The 6,627-nt window shown below is 36.9% G+C and overlaps 1 long non-coding RNA gene across 1 annotated transcript in view; it reads left to right on the top strand.

Annotated features, from left to right (window-relative positions):
- Window positions 1-29: 29 nt before the first annotated feature.
- Window positions 30-6,627, top strand: part of LOC106882401 (uncharacterized) — a 16,026-nt gene continuing 9,428 nt past the window's right edge. The window contains exon 1 of the long non-coding RNA XR_001410995.2: window positions 30-458. This is a non-coding gene — a long non-coding RNA (uncharacterized LOC106882401). The remainder of the gene's footprint in view (window positions 459-6,627) is intronic.

Genomic DNA, 6,627 nt, shown 5'->3' with positions numbered 1-6,627 from the left:
AGGATCGAAGACAAGGACTTACGGACAGAGTGTAACGGTGAGTGATGGACGGTGGAGTACTTCTGGAAGGAATAGCCCCCGACTTTGAGAAACAAGGTGAACTACTAAGAACATATCCTGAAAGGAGACGCCGGGAATGAATTCGAGAGAGTGGTGAGCTGATGGATTGAGGAAAGCATTTTAATGCCTTTGAAAGAGAAGTAAAGAGCGGTGTGTTTCGGATGATGGTAGTAAGCCAGCCACCCCCACCCTGAGGATGAAGTTTTGTGTTTGATGCATGAAAGTACTTATGCGTCATGGTTCACGAGACATTTGTTTAGGTGATTTCGAACAATACTGTCTTATAAATGTTTGCACCAAAAATACGTTATATACATAGTAACATGCACAATTCGCTGGAGAGGACCGAACATCTGTAAATGTATGATTGCATCACGAAAAATCATGTAACAACTCGTGTAAGTATATTCCATGCACCTATGATTGTTCATCTTTATTGATACACTCATACATATCCATGCACATATCTTTACACACACACACACACACACACACAAACAGACACATACCTACATAGAGGTACAGTACCAAGGACGTACACATCTTAACATACTTTATTACTGCTCGGTCTCCCAGTTTTGTATACTAATTCTTTCGACAAGAACTTCCTCTCCAAAGAACTAGTCTTGTCTCTGAAACTGCATTTAAATCTGGTTGTTTTGTTTTGTTTTCTGTTTTTTCACTTGTTTTAGTTTTGGACTGCAGTCATGTTGGGACACTACTTTGAAGGGTTTAGTTGATCAAAATAACCATAGGACCTTTTTTTCAAAGTTTGGTATTTATTCTCTCAGTCTCTTTTGTCGGAGCACTAAGTAACGGAGATATAAACAAACCAACACCGACTGTAAAGTGAGGAGGGGAAACACACAAAACTACGCTTGCACAAACACAGGCACACAGACACATATATATGTATAACAGGGTTCCATACAGTTTTCGTCTCCTAAATCCACGCACAAAACATTCGTTGGTCTGGGACTGTAGAAGATACATGCTCAAGGAGCCACGCTGTGGAACTGAATCCGAAACTCTGTGTTTTTGAAGCGAAATTCGTAACCACACACCCTTGTCTGTCTGGTTTTTATAGGTGTTTTAGTTTTGGTTAGAGAGTTGTAATCCTATGTTATCCTAACAGCTGTAAGTGATCTTGACGGAATTTTTGGTGAAAGGTTTGTGAAATCCTTGTGAAGAGGTAAAGCGCTTGTTGTTCTGTGTAAGAAAGTTCGTCGTAGCATTTGTGAATACATTTAAGCTATGGGAACAATTTTCCTATTGTTTCGTTTGGTGATATTTGGCGCATTTTGCGCTGTGTTTAAACTTGGGGTTTTAATCACGTCTAGCTGGATTTCTCTTGTAGTGAAAGCAGCTTTGATTAACCCTTTAGCATTCTGATTACTCAGTCAAATGTATGACTTGTTTATTCATGTTGTTTTGAATTAATCATGCATTATCACATAGCCTCGAGATTTTGATGATATGATTGTAATGTTTTTAGAAAGACATTGTACTGTAGGTGTGAAAAGCTGGATCTGGTTAGATTGAAAATAAAACAGGTAGAATATTTGGGCCAAATTTAGTTGGCTTAAATGTCAAAGAGTATTTCTGTGTTCGCTGCCATGTTAAATATGCATAGGTTTGTGAGTGAGTAGTTGTAAGTTTAATTTATGCCAATTGTTTCTTCGTTGAATTAATAATTAATACTAAAAGTGGTGTTTGCTTGAATTTTGGTTTAATGTTACCTCTAAGAAATCTACTGCTTCTGTTTCTATAAAATTATAAAGATTTCCATACTTTAATTAGGATTGACAGCGTGATAAGAAGGTTGCTTCTCAACCACATAGTTCAGAATTCAGTCTCACTGCATGACACCTAGGGCAAGTGTCTTTTACTATAGCCCCGAGCCAACCGAAGTCTTGTGATTGAATTTGGTAGATAAAAACTGAAAGAAACCCGACGTAAGGTATTTGACAATACATATTTTTTGGGTCACTGCTACATTTTTTGCTAACTCTGAATAATCTTTGTTTCATAAAATAATAATAGCAGACCCTCAGCTTACTCAAGAAATGAAGAGGCATGCTGTTATTGTGGTTATAAAGGCTGAGTATAGCGATTTAAAAAATCTCAGTTTTTAAAAGTTGGCACATCTTTCGTCCACAAAGTTTGTAAGGAGCAAGAGATTGGAGATGGAAACGTATCACCAGCATAAAAAGCATTCTAAACGCTCTGAAATCATCAGAACACCTGAATTTATCCAGAAAGTTCAACCGAAGAAGATTTGATTCGGTTTTTCTCAAACGAGAAAAACTTCGACTAACATCAAAAAAATAAACAGAAGAAATGACAGATGGTTATGTGTAGACCTTTCTGAAGTTCCAAGGGTTATGCATACAAAATTTCTTGCAACTGTCATAGTTTTAGGGGTTGTCAGCAATGGACACGTGATACCTCCTTACTTCTTTCTACAAGGCCTTAGAGTTAACTCTGCCACCTACATTGAAGTCCTGGAAATGATTGTTAAGCCGCGGATAGACAGTGTGTGCAATTGAAGGCGATATGTGTTTCAGTAAGACTCTGCACTATCACACATGGGCTCTAGTAACACAGGAATGGAAGGCTGAACATTTTCATGATCACATAATCCCTAACATTTGGCCTCCTAATTCCCCAGATCTCAATCCATTGGTCTACTACATGTGGAGCGTTGTTGAGAGAGAGAGACCAATGAACACGCCCATAACACCAAAGATTCTTTAAAAGCTGCCATAATCAGAGTATTGTCCAAAATGAACCAGGACCACTTGATTCGAGCATGTAGATGATTTAGATCTCATATAGAAGCAGTTGCTAAAACTGAAGGTGGCTTTATTGAATAACATTATAGAAAAGAAGGTTTATTTTTATCCTCATAGTATTTTTTGATAAATAAAGTTATTATCTGTAATTATATGTTTTTTGTTTATAAACATAAATCTGTCCTCAAATATCTTACGCACCCTATATATATATATATATATATGTATATATATATATATACATACATGCATATATATGTATATATATATATGTATGTATGTATGTATGGTGTGTGTTCGCTTATTTATGTGTGTGTGCATGTGTCTTTATGTCTGTGTTTACCTCTAGCACCACTTGGCAACCGGTGTTGGTTTGTTTTACCTTCCCATAACTTAATGGTTCGGCAAAAAAGGGACCGATATAATAAGTACCAGGTTTTATTAAATATAAGTTTTGGGGTCGATTTGTTCGACTAAACCCTTCGAGGCGGTGCCCCAGAATGACTGCAACCAAGTGACCGTAACAAATAAATGAGTAAAGATAAACGATATTAATAACGATGTGGTTGGGGTGGGGATTCCAAATTCCATTGGAGAATTTTCCAATATCGAACTGAATGAATCTGTAGTTGGATTTCATCTTCCCTATTTTTAAAACACTTAACTGTTGCTGATTCACTTCTTTTGAGCTACATTTATTGCCATATATTTCTGTTTTTAAAATGTAAGATGTGTTTGCTATCTTGGTTTGGGGTGTGATATTGTTCTTGTGTGCTTTAAATGTTATGTATAGTCTACATCAGTGCTCTGACAACCTTTTTTCACTTGCGGTACACTTATATTCTTTTCAAAATTCAGTGGCACACCTGAACTAAAATTATAACTAAAAGTACAGGGGAAAAAATTATATGCAGGTTACACTACGGCGCACCTAGCATCGTTTCGTGGCACACCAGTGTGCCGCGGAATACAGGTTGCGGAGCACTGGTCTATATAGGTTGTGGTGTTCTATTCAACCTGATACATTAAAATATTTGCTAGGAATCTTGTTACTTTTCTGTTATGAGGTTCTGGTGTCAGACGCGAGGGAACCTCTGTACAGCATTTGAATTCGAACTCTTTCAGCATTATTTCGGCAGACAACGGACAATATTTTTGAGTCACCTCTGTATTTATATCTTTCTTATTCCACAGAATTATTAAACACGATCGGTTTCGATTGAACTGTCACAGAATAGAAAAGATGTGGCAAAACTATATATCATTAAAATAGCTTTGTAACAGAGAATTCAAATTTCTTTTAAACTTTATGCATTAAAATACATTGAAAAGATTCATTAATCAATTTAAAAACCATATTACATCAAACTGAGGTGATTATGAATTTGTGTTATTTTCAATGATTCAATTGGCTGGCTGCCTTTAACATCTCAGAAGTTAATGATTAAAAAACAAGAGATGCTTTTTTAAAATTTTATTTTGCCGTGAACTGTAACTTCATATGACTATGCCAAAAACTAAGCATATATAAAAAACTGAATTTTGTTGTTCTCTTTGCTGCTACAGTTGATATTCATTATTTTCACTTTCCTTTCGATTTTGCTTAATCATTCCGGACATTCAGCTCTCATGTATGTATTCCGATAAAATGTAGCAACGAAACTTTCTAATGTGTATCAGTAATCTCACAACCTTTGTCTCAGCGCCTTCTCTACTAGGTACTGTTCTGCTGTGGCTCTGTAACCTTCGAGGATTATTAGAATTTGTAAATTCATTTTGATGTCCCCTAACTACAGACCATCTTTCACGAAACTCTGCTTTGACTACACTCTTATACAGCTGTACAAATATGACTCCTATTCATAGATCTAGGTTCTCTTCAATGCCTCGTGTTGTCATTTGTGTGTTTCTTTGACTCATGTATTGGAGCCCTAGAAAGCCGCATAAATCTGCTTGGAATCGAGTAGAACACTCCACTTCTGATCCGTTAAAGACCTAATTTTTTTTTTTGCTGTGCTGTGCCTCCATATTTCAAGCCCATCGGACAGCTTTCGTCCTTTCATGTCTTAGAGCATGCACCATAGCTCTAACAGTGCAAACTTCATGCTTAACGTTAAAGAATTAGCGAAGGGCCAACCTCGCCACCAGCACGTCAGTCGCAATGCTTCTTCTAAGCATGTCTTCCAGTTTACTAACTAGCTCACCTACTATAAAATTCTTTATCACAATTTTCTTACTGAACTTTATTCATTATAATCTAATAATCCTTTTGAAAGTAGCCACCATCGATTGTTGACAATTGGCCTCGTCATATGACATGCAAAGATTTCAAAATTGTCAAATATGGGTGCTAAGATACCTGTGTTGAAATTCATAGTCTTGCTGAAGGCTTTCACATTGAAACCTAGTGTCCTGAGGTCACTGAACAGTAAGCAAAGATACAAACAAATGGGTGAAGGCCATTCAAACAGAATGCCCGGTAGAGCTCCTACAGAAAGTTTGTCTCTTAGGGACAGCAAGGATTACCAGGATGGTCTAAGCACTTGAAAGACTGCTGAAAACTTGTGGATATCTAATGTTACAGGTAGTAATCTGCTACCCACATAAATCCTACCAGGAATAAAACCGAACCTGATCCAAACCAAAATAATAATAATAATAATAAATGTTTTGTCTTGGTGTAAAAGATGGGCTACAACAAATATTCTGCTCAATACCACAGATTTGCTTGTCAGTTGTTTGATCTTAACCAGTTAAGTATGTCCCCTGGTGGTTGACTACATGTGCATCTCTGATCTCGAGCAGAAATAATTGAGGAGCATCATAGCCATATGTGGAGAGGAATTCTTTGGGGTTTGAATAATTCACCTCTGGAAACATGGGTGTTTTGTTCAACATCCTTAAACAACCCTTATTCAGGGGCTTTTTGAGTAGGATGGGCTACTCGACCTGAAGAAAATTCTAGCTGGGCCCCACCTGAAAGGTCACGCGCTGTATATCTTGATGAAATCACCATGTCGCGTACATGTGGTTGTGATGCATGTATGTGCTTGGTGTACCCTTATCAGATGGGTAGTCATGATGGTTATATTGGCTTCGTATATTTGTGCCCCAGTGTCGCTTTGATGGCATGCGTTGCTCTCTCACTCACTAATAATAATAATAATAATAATAATAATAATAATAGCTTGTAATTTAGCACAGCAGCAGTAATTTTGAAGGAAGATATAATCGATCCATCCAGTGGAACTTTATTTCATCGATCCAGAAAGGAAGAAAGGCAAATTTGACTTAAGCGAAATTTGAACTCTGAACTAAAACAGCTGGAACGAATGCCGAAAGGCATTTTATCCGACGTTCTGACGGTTCTGCCAATAATGTAAATGATTGCAAATACCGCAAGGCATGTTCTTGACACTCTGACGATTCCATTAGTCCATTAATGGCTTTAAAATAATTTATGCAATGTGACATTATTATTTCCTCCAATTTAATCTCTAAGTCTAATACACTGTGTGACTCCACGTATTTATTTGGGCCACTTCACTTATATCGTACTTTGTGACAGTGGGCGATGGGACACAGACGACAAGAAGGAGAAGAAGAAGAATGGGGCGGAGAGACCAGGTGTTATCACTTTTTTTCGTTACACGAAGAATTAAAAAAAATTCCTGCTTTTTTACTCATTTTCATGCATTACACATATGCATACATATAATATTATGTATGCATGTATGTATGTCTATATATATATACATACATACAATATATA

This window comes from Octopus bimaculoides, chromosome 24, assembly GCF_001194135.2.
Source record: "Octopus bimaculoides isolate UCB-OBI-ISO-001 chromosome 24, ASM119413v2, whole genome shotgun sequence".
NCBI lineage: Eukaryota > Metazoa > Mollusca > Cephalopoda > Octopoda > Octopodidae > Octopus > Octopus bimaculoides.
Note: the sequence above shows the minus strand (reverse complement) of the source record. Positions and strands in the feature narration are given on the sequence as shown.